Source organism: Abramis brama (genome assembly GCF_963993115.1).
Source record: "Abramis brama genome assembly, chromosome: 15".
NCBI classification, from domain to species: domain Eukaryota; kingdom Metazoa; phylum Chordata; class Actinopteri; order Cypriniformes; family Leuciscidae; genus Abramis; species Abramis brama.
Genome location: NC_139977.1, coordinates 37,788,142 through 37,805,326, shown reverse-complemented (window position 1 = coordinate 37,805,326; position 17,185 = coordinate 37,788,142). Strand labels below are relative to the sequence as shown.

At 39.5% G+C, this 17,185-nt stretch overlaps 1 protein-coding gene and 1 long non-coding RNA gene across 3 annotated transcripts in view; one reads left to right on the top strand and one right to left on the bottom strand.

The window, feature by feature from the left end:
• The window catches only part of LOC311096834, a 55,166-nt gene extending 54,920 nt beyond the window's left edge, over positions 1 to 246 (top strand). The window contains exon 3 of the long non-coding RNA XR_014609134.1: positions 1 to 246. This exon is cut by the window's left edge and continues 54 nt beyond it. This is a non-coding gene — a long non-coding RNA (uncharacterized lncRNA).
• The window catches only part of LOC311096818 (uncharacterized protein), a 174,649-nt gene that overhangs the window by 147,526 nt on the left and 9,938 nt on the right, over positions 1 to 17,185 (bottom strand). The gene's annotated exons all lie outside the window — the stretch shown is intronic.

Here is a 17,185-nt window from a genome sequence, read left to right as displayed (position 1 = left end):
TCAAACATGAGCTGAGATCCTGATATCTGAATGGGGATGAGTGATGAAACGCGTGAAGAAACATGTATCTCACCTGTGAGAAGAAGAGAGATGAGACTCATTGGCCTTGGCTCATTTTCTGTGAGGAATATATATCAGAACACATTTTTAATGAAAACACACTGTACACCCCCCCTACACATTTATATTACACACAGGATGTTCGGGTCCACTGGACCCGGGGCTAATAAAAGTGTGGAAATTGTAGGTCCTGTGTACCTTTACTCTGTCCTCCTCCTGTCAGGGCCTGCTGTTAGTGTGTGTATGTTCTTGTATATGGTTTATGAGGACACAAATGTGTATAATGACATGGGTATTACAACGTAAATATGGTTTATGACGACATCTGTGTCCTCATACTAAAACATACTAAATGGTGTTTTTTGAAATTCAAAAAAGGCCAAAAGTTGTCTGTGATTGGTATGTTTAGTGGTAGGGTTAGTGTAGGGGGATAGATTATACAGTTTGTACATTAAAAAAAACCATTATGCCTATGGAGAGTGACCGTACACCACATATCCAAGTGAGTGTGTGTGTGTGTGTGTGTGTGTGTGTGTGTGTGCATGTGTATGTGTGTGTGTGTGTGTGGGTGTGTGTTTTGTGTGTGTCTGTGTGTGTGTTGTGGGTGTGTGTATGTGTCTGCATGAGTGTGTGTGTGCGTGCGTGTGAGAGAGAGATTGTGTGTAAGTGTGAAAAAGTGCAAGAGTGAGTTTTGTGCTTCTACTCCTGCCATTCCCACACGAGGTTGCAATTCTTAAATGTGATCTAACAAAGGTAAAGAGAAAATATTAACCATATATGCTGTTTATATTGCTTGTAATTGGGATGAAGTAAACATCTGTTGAGTATTTTAACATAACATTTTTGATTGTGTTGAATTAAAAACCCCAAAATGCAGCGGGTCCACCAGACCCACGAACACTGGCTGAGTAACAAAAATATGAACACCACACAAGGGTTAATACAATACAGTTTTAATCAATATCTTATCCTTTGTTTTTCTTATTTCATATGCACTTGTGATTCTTTTATGATATTTTTTAATCCTTTTTATGCAAAGCACTGTGAATGACCATTGTGTATGAAATATGCTATATACATAAACTTGCCTCGCCGCCTTGTTAGTAGTATGTGGTAATGTAAAAAAGCAAAAATGTCCCAACTGTACATGATCTACTCACATATTAGTTTCATTAAATACAATCAGCAATGTTCAGATTTAAATAAAACAACAAATACAACAAACAATTAAATATAAGTGTTTTGTCACTTTGTAATGAGGAGTGGGAAGCATTAACCTCAACTTTATCTTGAGATCTGTGATGTGAGGTTTTTAACCCTCGTGATGAAGCATTTCCGCAAACAGAGTCGACACTTTTCTCAAGTGCTTAAACCTCAATTCCACAAACTGTCATTTAAAAAAAAAGAAGAAGAAGAAAAAAAAAAAGATCAGTGATGGAAGGCAAATTGTCAAGAACAGCTTTCACTGTGTGAATCTGGCAAGCCTGTGTGTTGGACTGATGCACCAGTTCTCATGATTACAATTACAGTTTTGTTTGTGCTTCTTTAAACTTGTGGAGGCTGACCAAGGAGACACTCAAATTAATAAAGACATTCCAGCAGACTAAACAACTCTTCTGAATGATTCCTCTTACGGTGTGGCTCAGTCCACTCAGTGAACAGCCTCAGTGTCTCTCCCTGAAAACAGATTGAGAACGTCTCCACTCATCACTGCTCCCTTTATTAGCACTTTCCCTGCTTCATCACGACTCCTGATGAAAGCTCACAGCCTCAGCTTTGTCATGTCTTTGTCGAATTTCATCAGCATTTACTGCTTCAGTCTCCTGTATAACATTTCCCTGTAATGCACCAGCCTTGTAGCTTTTCCAGGAGACATTACAATCCTTGTGTGACTGAGTCTCCTCATGTTTGTGAAATGCGAGTCTAAACAGAACAAAGAGTAAATGAAGAGAAAAGGGTATAAGCAGGCTATTAATAAATCTAGACTATTCATGGTTTCCAACTGTTCCATATAACGAGTCTACATCGGACGGAAGATTTGAGCGGTAAAGCAAATCAATGTGTGTTCCTCATATCAGAAGAGTATTTATATAAGAAGAATATATATTTAATGTTGTATTTTATGGTACTAAATAATATTTGTGATTATAATTAGTGATTGACATGAGTAGCCTAGTTAAAAAAAATATTGTATAGGTCTTCTGTTTTTTGTTTTTTTTTGTACAATTTATGTTAGAAGGAGGTTATTGTTAAATCGTTTAAATAAATAATGCCTCCTTGATAATCATTTCCCTTTTATGCATCAGGTGGAGTTGCGAAGAGCCAAGTTTTTCAAATGTCATCAGTCATGTGCTGTCCTTTCAATACAAGCATCCATACAATACAAGCATTCAATACAAGCATCCATACAGTGTGTGATACAAAAGTGCTTTGATTGTGTCGGAGCGTCAGTATCAGCCGTCCATCACTGCAGATAATAAGACCGGCATCAGGCTCTAATATATAAGCTAAGTACACCATACATTGATTGTAAAATGGAGGAGTTACTGAAAAAAAATGACAGAGTAATAAAATCCAGCAGCAAATCCGAGCTGCCTTACTGGAGGACCAAAAGCTAAAGGTTCCATGTTGCTTCAAGAAAGAACAGCCACACACACACATACAGAGATGGTGTCATTCTTTTTTGTCAGTTGAAATTTACCAAATTATACAAATTCACAAAAAAATTAAAGACTACTACCTATAATAACTCATAACTACTTCATGACATTAGAGCTTCTCACATTTGACTCCTAAACTCTGTCTGTTCACTGTTTCTCAGACACACTCGCTCTGTTTAAATCTAGATTAAAGTCAAATGTCTTTAGCCAAACATTAAACCATCAAGATGTTCAGTGAGGATTTATTGGGTGTTGTCATAAAACAATCCACAACATTATTCACATCAAGATATTGAACATGTTAAACAAGATATTTGTTGTAGGCCTATATACACAAAAACCTGTGGAGATAAATGTAGTTTGTCACTAGTGTTTACTAGTTATTGCTTCCTGAAAGTGTAAATAGCAACGGTGGAAGATGGTTTTGCCCAATATTATTGTATCTCTTGTGTAAAAGGGGCTATTACTCAACTTAGATCTACTTTGTTTCAGCACAATGACTAAAGCATGCAGAATTGAAGAGAACTTGCATAATCATGTTTGCAGTAAGAGTTGTATAACAGAAGTGAAAGCTGATGGGATGGCCGTCATTAACCACACAACCCAAGCAAATGTGTAAGGCCCCTGAGGTTTAGGGCCCCTGCTGACCAAGCAAATTATATCACTGATGACCGCAGGTACAGCGCTGTTGACCTCACTTATTACATTTAAACATTGCTTCAGTGACCAAATTAAGAATTCTGCAAACATTGTTCGTTGATCAATGTTTATATGTGAATAAGTCTAAATTAAATCTGCTCATAATTAAAGCAATCGTGTCTCTTCTTGGATTAAATTACTCGATTCATGATTCTTAATGAATAGAAATCTCCCAGATTTCATTAAAATAGGCTCTCTTCACATGTGTCCCGAAGAACAACTGAAGAAAGATATGAAACGTAAAGCATAACAAACAAACATATAGGCCTGTAGCCTAGGGTGCTTTGCTGTCTGGCTCGCCTCTTTCAATCAGTTCTCAAATGATAAACAGATGCGTCAGCCTAAGATAAAGAAAGCATGACAAAAATGTTATGAAATATTTGAAGCATGTGTGAGAAAATGTAAGTGGAAAATTTAAGTGGTTTAGTTTCTATTTCTAGGCTTATTGATCACAGGCTATCACGAGAACTTTTACATTAGCCTACTTAGAGTCAATAGTTTTATTCTCATGAAGCTGATTATCTATTCAAAATAACACTGGTCATGTAATAGGTTCCAGATTCAGACATCAACTGTGTGACGAGTGTCATTAAGTTTAAGACGCATGATGATCCTCATTGAGCTTCAGATCAGATTCTCTGATTTCTCTTCACTGTCTCTGATCCTGAAACTAAAGGCCTTTGAGTTTCACCTCCAATCTAGTTGGACGTGGTCCATTAAGTGGAAAAAGATGAAAACGACAAAGACATTAAAATACAAAGACATTGACTGGCATGTATTTATTTATAATGCATTAATTCTATTTAATGCCGTTAATATGCTGTGTTGAGACTGGGTTGTTCTTCGCTTTGTGCCGTGAACTTTTAAATGCGCACTTGTGCAGCGCTGAACACTGTGACTCCATGTTGCTTTGAGCACATCATTCTGCGCCCGCGATGCGCATACGCGCTTTGTGCGCTCTGTTTTGAAGCTTTTCATATTATCATGGTTTCGCGCACTGAAAGATTATTAAAAGCCTATATTTTTGTATACCTAGCCTGCACAATACATTTAAAATAAGCATAATTTAATTGTATGTTATTTCTGTGTAGTAGTGTAGGCTATATAAAGAGAGAGGTGGTGATGGAGCAGTGGACAAGACACTTGCTTTTGATTCCCACTGTTACACATCCACCAAATAAGTTGTTATGTGTCATACTCATGACATAATAAGTTGGATGTTGCACATTAAGCAGTTTAAGTTTGGTTTTAAAAAAAATGTAAAAAGATATTTTTAATTTTTTAAATTTAAATAAGTTGTTGTCGTGTCATAAAAAGTTGGATGTTGCACATTTAGCAGTATAGGTTTGGTAAAAAGATAATGTCTCAGTATATTTTCCTGCTTTTTTGTCCTTAGCCAATCACATGCCTGATTAATATTAATTATGAACCTGTAGGCTAGTTCTTAGTCTTCAGTGAGGGATGAAAAATATATAGCTAATAGTGAACTAACACATTTAACTGAGCGCTTACTTATTCATTAATCAGAGTTTCTTGTTAGTTAATAGTAGTTATAGAATGTTAATAGTGCGTTACTCATTAATGAAGGAACATTATTATAAAGTACCATTAGTATATGTTGATGTGTGTGTGTGTGTGTTCAGTTTATATTGTATTGTTCTGTCGTCTTTACTGTATTGTTCCTACTTTTTCAGATAAATCAGTGTGTGTTCATCATGTGTGTGTTCTCTATTTATGTCCATTTGTTCTGTAATCTTGCTGTTGTTAGGGGAGACCGGGGACAGTTGCAACACTTTTTGTATTTCTCTCAGTTACTCAGAGACTATTGGACTAGACAAAGCAAATTTGTATTTATTAAACTTGCATCTGTCTGCTAATTACCCATACCATATAAAGATGATTATATATGACATATCGTTCACAGTATTTATCTGAATGGAAGAAGACAGACGTTGTAACTGAGTCTGACCCAGGGACGGTTGCAACACGTTAAAAATACCTTAAATTTCACTAATTAACTTTAGCTTTTTGTCTCAATGAGCATAAAATTCTGAAAATATTAATTGTTTTAGGCCTACTATAATATTATAGTATTATTTATTTTTACAATAATATTATTGTAGCCTATTATTTATTCATTTAGTCATATTTATCCAATAACAGTTATTGAGTTTTGTTCATGTGTAGAACAAAGGCCTACACAGATTCAGTGATGAGGCGTTACAGATGATATTCAATCTCTCCATATTTCAGTGTCAGACTGGAAGAATTGAACAATTTACAATGCAGCAAACTTTTATTAAACATGCTATTTATAACTTGTTGCAACCATCCCCAAACCCTATCAGCCATGACAGAACATCATACGCTAGACACACTGATCTAGCTGTGCATGTGCAGTATGAGTGACATCACTAGCTTGTTTCTGATTGGAGAAAAATTACATGTTGCAACTGTCCCCGCTCTCCCCCACTCTTCTGCAGTGTGTAGACTCGATGCGGTGTGTGTGTTTCTCCGTTCATGTTCACAGGTTTAAGCTTGCGTATGAAGTTATTTTCAGTGCAAATACACTGAGCGCCTGTGACAGGGGAATCTGCAGTTATAGAGAACACACACATGTGTGTATCAGTACATTTGAAGTCACGGAGGAAACTGCAAACTTGAAGATTTTTTCTCTCTCCCACAAACACAACAGTTCTTCATTGCAGGTGCACAAATGACTAATCCTGTTCTACAAATCACTAATTAAGAAACTCGTACACACACACGTTTGCTGCAGTGAATATGATGCAAAACGCATTTACACCCGCATCAAAAAATGTGAAGTCACGGACAATCCGCAGATCATGATGTGAATTCATCCAATGAGAGTTTCACACCTGCAGAATATTCATTAGTTCACGCTCTTAGTTTCTCCGCAGGTTTAATGCATTATTTCAAAAAAGGTAAATATAGTTTCAGCGCAAAGTTAAACTACAATTGTTTATCGTTTCGTAACCGTTTATAATGTTTTTATTAGTTTGCATATTTTGTGTCCCTGACTGAATGAGTTAAAACCCTGTTAATGATCAATATCTTCTCTAGACGCCTGACAGAAATAAAGTCAGTCTGGTTAGTAATGAGTGAAGCTGTTTGTGGAGTTGTTAAATCCTCTGCTGAGATCTGGCTTTTCTCTTCAGGGGATTTCATCTGAGGCTGAGGCTGACGTCAGTGTAGATCATGTGTTTCTGCTCGTCTCTTCTCCTGTTCTCTTCTTCCCTTCAGTGATTCTGCTTGTTAGCAGGTTTGTTAAGGCTGAGATGACTCAGTAGATTTGGTGGTTAGTGGCTAGAAGATCCACTGATATAGGTGGAGACAGTATCAACATCAGAATCGCACACTCACAGTCACTGCAGCCACACACTCCCACCCCAATACATCCTGTTTTATAACTGATTTGACAACAGAATCTCTCAGTGAAATGAGTTTCTCTCCATCTCTGCTCAGGCCATCGCAACTTTTGAATTCCAGTAAATGCTGAAGACAATCTTTACTGAACAACACAACATTAAACCAACAAGGCACTCACAACAACAACAACAGCAACAACACCATAATCTCTCTATATTTCTCCTCTGCTCGTGCTTGTCTCCTAATCTCGCTTTCTAATAAACCTGATATTATATTCTAGAAATATTGTGGCTTTGTGGCAAATTTCTTGTGATATTCCTCATAAGTGGATAAAAGCATCTGCTAAATTAATAAATGTAAATCTTACAGTCCAGTATGTTTTTCTTCCTCGTCTGCAGTGTATAGGCCTATGCGGAGCGTGTGTTTTCCAGCCCGGTTTTCCCCATAAGCAACTCCCTTTCCCAAATGAATAAACATCATTGGTAAAATATAACAGGATAGCCTCAATAAACTGAATCACGCTCTGACAACTCAAACGAATAGCGCGGTTTCACATTCGTTTCATTTGCCATTTGATGTTTCTCGCATTTCTCTGTATAAGTTGCAGCTCTTATCAATGGGACAGTGATGGTCACACCAGTGCAAACTCTTGTCGCCCATTTGGTCGCAGTCTGGAGCTACTTGCATAAAGTGTGGCTCTTATCCAGGTCCTTTTCCCCTTCAACTTCATACAAGCCAAAGTTACATAAAGTTACAAAGTAAATATTGCTATACTGTATGGGGTCATATACAAAATACAACATAATTTAAAGCTCAATACCATTTTCCTCGAGACAAAGACAAAGATAATACAGCACACGCACATTCACACTCACTAAAGCTCTCCCTCATCCCGCCTCGCCCGCCCCACCCGGCCCACCGACTGCTTATCAGAAACAAACCCATGTATAAAACATATTGCAGTATTAAGATGCATGACAACATTTAGCCATTGTATATGTACATATACACACACCTACACCATACTCGCATATATACACATAAATAAAAAGAAAGGACAAAAAGTATCCCGTATATTTAAGTATAGAGAACAAAAGTCCAGTCACACATGAGGAAAACATTTACAGCAACAGTTTGCTTGTGAGTAAGTAAAGAGCGATAGCAGGTGCCAGATCTGAGACCCAGGCTCTTCCAGTCTGAAGGGGCTTTACATCTAAAGGCACGTCTACCGCTCTCTTTGAAGATGTTTGGCCCAGTGAAGGAGAGATATTCAGTGTGTCTCAATCTTCAGCTGGGTCTATATATTAAATATTCCTTCAGGTAAGGAGGATAATTTTAATACACGCATTTAAAAATGACCTGATACCAGTGATACTGTTTTCTGGCTCAGTGAGTCATACATGACACAGGGGTGAGTAATCAAAGGACATCTCAGCACAAATATACATTTATTATTGAAAGCAACATTTAATGCTTTCAAGTTTTATGTGCTTTAAACATCCGCATAGTCTAATATGGGAAATATTAACTGTGACACAATTCTTAATCAGTTTAATGAAACAGTTAATAGAGCGATACAATATTCGTAAATTACAATTAATCTTTTTTACAACAGAATTGATATGACAGCTAAAGGAGAGTTGTGAGTCAAAGGCCCAGATATTTAAGTTCATCATGTTGTACAAGTGGAGTATGGTCTAGGAATTTGAGTGAAAGATTGATATCTTGATTCAGTGCAGCTGATCTGGTGAGGAACAATATGCGCTATGATTTATTCTCAGTCAATAGAAGATGGCTGGATTGTAACCAAAGTTGAATAGCATGTTAGATTGCAATGAGGATTGAATCTTAGAGACAGACATACCAACGCTATCTCACGACCAATTTGTACGAATTCGTACTTGTGATAAAAAGGTGGCTAATTTGTCTAAACCAACGTGATGGGTAGGTTTAGGGGCGGGGTCAGGGGTAGGTCATTCGTATGAATTCATACGAATTGGGCAATTCGTAAAATATGTATGATTTAGCAAAAATCGTACTAATTCGTACGAGTGAGGTCGTATGAATTTGTACGAATTAGCCACCTCGTAGAATTCATAGCAATATTTACATATGATTTAACAGTTTATTGTCATACATATCAAAAATCTAAAAGGTGTGCATCATCATACCTGAGAGCTGGATGAACAATTTACAGTTGGTTTTATGACTGTAAGTCATTGTCTTCAAATGCTATTGAAGTTAGAAACGTTTATACCAATGTCGCATGTAACTTTAGAGACGGTCCCTAAATGTGTGACTGTCGAACGTCCAGCGTCAAACCAATTTCACGCCAGTCAGTTAAAACACTTTTGCTTTTTTACATTAAAACTAGTAAGGTGAGGCGAGGCAAGGCAAGTTTATTTATATAGCCTACACAATGGTCATTCAAAGTGCTTTGCATAAAAATAATTTAAAATAATCATAAAATAATCACAAGTGCATATAGGAAATAAGGAAAACAAAGAATAATATATTGATTAAAACTGATTTAAAATTTAATTATCTAGTTGCTCTTAAATATCTAGTCATGAAAACTGGGATTAATACAGGATAACTGTGGATAAAGACTGAAATGCGTGTAAGACAAAGACAGTTTTAACTTAAACAGTAGCCTAATGGCGCTTTTCCACTACACAGTACCAGCTCGGCTCGACTCGACTCGGCTCTGTTTGGTTTTCCACTGTGTAAAAAGTTGTACCTGTACCTGCTTCCAGGTACTTTTTTTCGTACCACCTCCGGCGAGGTTCTAAGCGAGCTGAGGCGATACTAAAATGTGACGTGAAAACACGGCAGACTGCTGATTGGTCAGAGAGAATCGTCACTATTCATTGCGTCATCATTGCACGCGCCAGACGGAGTATCCTGAATAAAAAAACAGCAAAAACAAAAACAAAAACATCCAAAAACAGCATACACTCGATTTCCTCCATTGTCCTGTGTGTGTGTGGGTAGCGGGTGTGTCTCGCGTAAAAGATTAAGTCACGGCAGTTTCCTGCGGCGTCGCTATGACGACCAGGTACTATTGTGGAGGTAGGCCTACTATCTGCAATGGAAAATGGAGCGAAAAGCGAGACGAGCCGAGCCGAGGCGAGTCGAGTCGAGCTGGTACTGGTAATGGAAAAGCGCCATAAAGGTAAAATAAATAAAAACTATGGACTATAATGTAAATGTTCTGGTGATAGTGATTCTACAAGCGTCGCGCAGGCTCATCACATCAGTAATCACTAGTAATGGGAAACCGAGGCTTTCTGAAGTGAAAAAAGGTTCATTACTCGAAGCTTTTAACACAATGTGCATTAGTGACATCTGGTGATCACGCTTGTTTTCTCCATATATCTAACAACTATGGCCCAGTCAAAGCTTTGGAAGTCTGTGACATACAAGAGTGGAGTCAATACAGCTCTATCTAATATCATCTCATCTCATCTAAATTAATGTGTGCAAATGAGACCAGACCACAACTCGTGTCATGTGTAGCCTTGTCTACGGATTCCCATATTGACCAATAATATAAAATTTACAAGTATGTGATCATAATTATTGTAGCCTAATTGAAAAAAAATATTTTGGGTGTTCTGTTTAAAAAAAAAAATATATAAATTATGTTATAGGGAAGTGTAGTGTTAAATCATTTAAATAATGCCTCCTCCATAACAATTTCCCTTTTTATGCATCAGACGAGGTCTCGATTCTGGCCCTGGAGGAGATCATCTCTCGCCCTTGCGGCTCACTGACATAGCCCAGTTGCAAGAATTTTTTTCAGATGTATTTTCGCCCCTTCCTGGTCGAACGAACCTCATTCAGCACCACAGAGCAGGTGTTGTGCCGAATTTCGACCCCCTGCCAAATTATTACCCCCCTCGTTGAAGTCAGTACCTGATAAGCCTTTTTCACACTTCCGGGTTTTGTGTTTCCGGTGCTCACCAACGCTGGGTAAACTTACTTCTGGTGACAACAACAATGGCCGAGTCCAAGAATAAGTGTTGCTGTAGCGTCCTTCAGTGCAGCAATTCTAAGCAAAAACAACCTTATTTAAGTTTTTACGGGTATCCTTTGAACGAAGACCAAAAAAAGAAATGGGTCATCGCTATTAGACGGGACGAAGGGTCTACGTTCATCATTCGGAGAGGCAGCACGTATGTCTGCAGTCAGCATTTTACCGCTGACGACTACATTCCAGGAAGTTCGCGGCTGAAGGTTGGTGCCATTCCCAGTCGTTTTCCTTGGAACAATTTATATGTACTCTCTCAAAGGCTGTCAGCTTTTGAGAGATCTGCCGTTCGACCTGGTGCGGATGTACGTGTTCAGGAGCAGCCGGTGGTCTCAGAAGATGCACCCAATGAATCCAGTCATATTGAGGAACATGACTACGCGGCACGCCCAGCTGCCGGTAAGCACTTATGTTGACTTTTGCTTGTGTATTTCGGTGATAACAGTGTAGACTGTGCTGTGACGTGAAATACAAAAAAAAAAACAAAAAAAAAACAGCATAATTAGTTGCTAACTATATTATTTACATTTTGATAGGTGCATTAGATGAGGTTCTGCAGTACATTGAAGAGCTAGAGGCTAGGCTGCAGAAAATGTCACTAGAGAAACAAACAATATGAGCAGATTTTGTGTTTCTGATCACACAATCAAATACTATACAAAGTTTCCCTCACATGAAGTTTTCCAGGTGTTCTGGGAGTTTGTTTGTCCATCTGCCAGCAATCTTGTGTACTGGACTAAGGCACAGAGGATGGGTCAGGAAGCATCCCCAAGCCCTAGCCCTGCACGGAAGGTCCAGCTCATAGATGAACTGTTCATCTATTCCTGTCGGGTAGCTGCTGGACTGAGGGAACAAGTAATCGCTGACATTTTCGGGGTAAGCGTGGCCACAGTGAGTAGGGCCATTATCACCTGGGCTAACTACCTGTTCTTTGTGTTGGGTTCAGTACCCATTTGGATGTCCAGGCAACAAATATGCTTCTCCATGCCAGAGAAGTACATTTTGTTCTGTCCAACCCTGCGAGTCATCCTGGATTGCACAGAAATCCGCTGTGAGAGTCCCCATCTCTGACACTCCACTCAGAGATCTTCTCCAGCTACAAGAGCACTACAACATTTAAAGGTCTGGTTGGAGTAGCTCCGTGTGGTGCAATGACTTTCATCTCCCAGCTTTACACAGGTTCAATCTCCGACAAAGAGATCACAAAGAAGTCCGGCATTTTGGACCTGCTTGAACCTGGAGATGAGGTCATGGCAGACAAGGGGTTCACAATCGAGGATATGCTCTCCAGTGTTGGTGCTAGACTGATCATTCCACCTTTCAAACGTGCTAAGCAGTTCAGCAAACAGGACTGTGATAAAACACAGGCCATTGCACGCCTCAGAATTCTGGTGGAACGGGTAATTCGATAACGGGTAATTAAAGCATCAATCAGATCTGGCATAATTGCTGTTTTATGGTTATTTACTAGGGACCAATGTTTCTTGAGCAGTGAATGTATACAAGTATATATGCAGGCACATGCACACATAGACATCAAAGGGGGCTTGAGCACCTGCCCTTTTTATTCCTGGAGAGAAAATGCCCTTTTTTCTGGGGTGTTTTTTTTTTTTTTTTTGAAAAATAATATATATTTCTGTTTGCGCACAGCTTCCCTGTCAAACAAATATATTTATTGAAGAATAGTATATCTAAATATCAGGTCAGGAGTTCTGAAGCGCTCCATGTGTGTATGTCTGTGCATGTGGATTTGTATGTGTGTGTATGGGTGTGTGTCTGTGCGTGTGGATGTCAGTGTGTGTGCATGCTTGCATTTGTTTGTATTCCTGCATGTGTGTGTGTGACAGTATCATCCTAAACCAGCAACCCTTCGCTCAACACCACCATCTACAGGCCGATGAGTGTACAGTCACTAAATGTGCACATAAATGAATTTATTTTATACCCCCCCATGGATGAAATTCTACGAAACTTAGCATACCCCCAGAGGATGTCAAGTTAATCATACACATGAAATATGGTGCAGTTCTGAACATCTAAACTGAAGATAGGGGCGATTAAATCATTTTTTATGGGAGGGGCGCAAATCACAAATGAGTGATTATGCGCTAGGTTGATGTGGGCCCTTAAGACCAATATACCATACAAATTTCTTCATCCTCGGTGCCACGGTTCAGGTAGTTATTTAGGAAAAACAGCATTTTTTATCACTCGACCGAATATCCCCGGTCGAGTGAATGCTGGCGCGTCTTTGCTGCCGCTGCTCTCCGGTTTTCCTTTAACTATGTGGATTAACTATGTGTGGCTTGTGCTCGCCTGGACTGTCCTGTCCTTGGTTTCTCATTCATCGACTGCACTGTTCCAGTATTCTACAGCTGAGCTTCTGAGGTTCCGTTTATATCTACATGACGATTCACCACCACCAGCTCTGCTTTCACACCCGGATATTGTATACCTGCCTCGTCGGAAATACATTCACCGTGGCTCTCGTCGGAACTTTCAGTATGATAAATCCAGCTCCATAAAGTCCTTCTGGTCCACTACTCGACGCCCATTGAGGAATACCGGTCGCTGCGCTGATCATAGTGTGTTGGCCCGCCTAGCTAGGTCGGCTAACACGGCTGTCAAAATCAGTAACACTACTGTCAACTTCGGTCTCTTTAACATCCGCTCACTTACGGGTAAGGAGCATCTTGTGAAGGATCTCCTCGTTGACCGTAAGTTTGACTTTTTGTGTTTAACAGAAACGTGGCAGCAGCCAAATGACTTTATTTCACTCAATGATGCTTCTCCTCCGGGATTTGTTTACATCTCTCAATCACGTGACTCTGGCCGTGGGGGAGGTCTCGCGATAATTTATCGTGAGAAGTGGAGGATAGCGCCTGTCAATGCTCCTGTCTGTCACTCATTTGAGGCTACTGTTTGCCACCTTTCTGGACCTATTCCCACCATTGTTGCTACTTTGTACCGCCCACCAAAGCCTAACAAGGATTTTATTGATGACCTTGCTGCCTTTCTGACTCACCTATCCACACTTTCATCAAATATATTACTCCTAGGGGATTTTAATATACATATGGATAATGTTGACAACACTCTCACCAAAGACTTTACATCCTGTCTGGATAGTTTTGGACTTCAGCAATACATAAACTTTCCCACACATAATAAAGGACATATTTTAGATTTAATCTGCTGTTCAGGTGTTGCACCTGTTAACTGTAAAGCAGATTCTTTTCCTTTTTCCGATCACATGTTGCTTTCGTTCACTGTTAATCTCTCACTCTCCAAATCTAATCTCCCACGTACTATAACATTCCGAAATATTAAGGATATCAACTTGGACATTTTATCCTCTAGCATCACTGATTTTCCCAGTATCGACAGTTTCTCTACCCCGGATGAACTGCTTTCTCACTACAACTACAACCTTCACAACCTCTTTAATAATCTTGCTCCACTCAAAACCAGGACTGTTTCATTTACTCTTTCTGCACCTTGGTTTACTCCCATTCTTAGAAAATTAAAAACAAAAGGAAGACAACTTGAAAGACTTTACAGGAAAACGAATCTCACTGTGCATAAGGACATGTATTTAAATCACATTCTTTTTTACAAAGATTCGATTTCTCAAGCTAAAACCACCTATTATTCTGGTTTAATTAGCTCAAGTGAAGGAAATTCAAAAGCCCTTTTTTCTCTCATTACAAACTTCATAAAACCTCGGGATCCACTTCCTCCTCACTTGTATTCCTCTGATTTTTGTAATGCTATATTATCATTTTTTTCTTTAAAAATTGAACATATCCACAAGCACCTTATGTCTACTTCTGGTCCGAACTCACCTGTCCCAGTTTCATTTGCTCCCACCTGTCTACTCTCAGCATTTACCTTACCCTCAGTAAATGAAATTAATGAACTCATTCAAAAATCCAAATCTTCAACCTGCAGATTAGACCCCCTTCCAACTGTGCTTGTGAAAGCCACTGTTTCTTTTCTGTCCCCTCTCATTACTAACATTATTCACTCTTCACTTACCACTGGAATTGTTCCTTCTTCTCTTAAAACAGCTTCTGTAACTCCCATTCTTAAGAAACCTGGTTCAGATCCCAACGATTATAATAATTTTCGTCCTATTTCAAATCTTCCATTCATTTCCAAAATTCTGGAAAAAATAGTTGCTGCTCAACTTCATACTCATCTTTCCTACAATAATTTATATGAACAATTCCAGTCTGGTTTCCGTCCTTTTCATAGCACGGAAACAGCACTACTTGAAATTACTAATAACCTTCTCCTAGCGGCTGACTCTGGTTTAATATCCATTTTTCTTCTGCTTGATTTGAGTGCGGCCTTCGATACTATTTCACACACCATCCTTTTGAACAGACTTTCTTCTATTGGAATTACTAACACACCTCTTAACTGGTTTCATTCATATCTTTCAGGCCGCACTCAGTTTATTCAGTTAAAATCATTCACTTCTCATTCTGTTCCTGTTACTACAGGTGTGCCCCAGGGCTCTGTCCTGGGGCCCCTACTGTTTATTATTTATCTTCTTCCCCTTGGTTACATTTTCCGTAAACATCAGATTAATTTCCATTGCTACGCAGATGACACCCAGCTCTATTTTTCTACCAAACCTAATTCCACACTTCCACCATCTTCCCTTACTAACTGTCTTCTTGACATAAAATCCTGGTTGACTTCAAACTTCCTTAAATTAAATGCCAATAAAACAGAATTGCTTCTTATAGGAACAAAATCAACATTAAACAAACTCCATAATTTTTCTATTTCCATTGATAGCTCCTTTATCTCTCCCTCCCCTCAGGTTAAGAGTCTGGGTGTCATCTTCGATAGCACCCTCTCTTTTACATCTCATGTTAATAATGTTACCCGGTCTGCTTATTATCATCTTCGTAATATCAACCATTTGCGTCCTTTCCTCACGCCTCACTCCACTGCCATTCTTGTTCACAGTTTAGTCACCTCCCGTTTAGATTATTGTAATTCTCTTTTGTTTGGCCTTCCACATAAAACTCTTCATAAACTTCAACTGGTCCAAAATTCAGCTGCTCGCATTATTACTCGTACCTCCTCTATTCATCACATCACTCCTATTTTACAACAGCTCCATTGGCTCCCTATCATTTATCGTATCAACTATAAAATACTTCTCCTTACTTTTAAAGTCATTCATAATCTAGCCCCTTCGTATCTTTTTGATCTCCTCCATGTACCTACACACGCTCGTACTCTTAGATCCTCTTCTTCTATTCATTTCACCATTCCCCGTGTCCACCTCGTTACTATGGGGAGTAGAGCTTTCAGTTTCTCTGCTCCTCAGCTCTGGAATTCGCTTCCACCGGACCTCCGTAATATTGATTCTCTCACACTTTTCAAATCCAAACTCAAAACTCATTTGTTTAGAATAGCTTACTCCCTTTGACCACAACTGCATTTGTATTGTATCTTATTGTTTTTAAATATTGTTATTGTTGTTGATGATGATGTAAGGTGACCTTGAGTGTCAAAAAAGGCGCCTATAAATAAAATGTATAATAATAATAATAATAATAATTTTTTGGGTTTGGGGGGGCCCAGCGCGGGGGGGGGAGAGGCCCCCGGGGACCAAACGAAATTTTTCCGTAAAAGTCTAGTGGGGCTACATGCCCACCAAATTTCATGTTCCCCGGTGTTTCGGTGTCCCTGGTATCGTTGACGAAAAATTCAGTAAGATGACGGGAAAAAAAAACAAAAAAACTTTGACAATCGATTATGGGCTAGGTTGATGTGGGCCCTTAAGACCAACATACCATAAAAATTTCTTCATCCTCAGTACCACGGTTCAGGTAGTTATTTAGGAAAAACTGCATTTTTTGGGTTTGGGGGGGCCCAGCGCGGGGGGGGGAGTGGCCCCCGGGGACCAAACGGAATTTTTCCGTAAAAGTCTAGTGGGGCTACATGCCCACCAAATGTCATGTTCCCCGGTGTTTCGGTGTCCCTGGTATCGTTGACGAAAAATTCACGGGGGGCCCAGCGCGGGGGGGGAGTGGCCCCCGGGGACCAAACTAAATTTTTCCGTAAAATCTATAGTGGGGCTACATGCCCACCAAATTTCATGTTCCCCGGTGTTTCGGTGTCCCTGGTATCGTTGACAAAAAATTCACGGGGGGCCCAGCGCGGGGGGGGAGTGGCCCCCGGGGACCAAACTAAATTTTTCCGTAAAATCTATAGTGGGGCTACATGCCCACCAAATTTCATGTTCCCCGGTGTTTCGGTGTCCCTGGTATCATTGACGAAAAATTCACGGGGGGCCCAGCGCGGGGGGGGAGTGGCC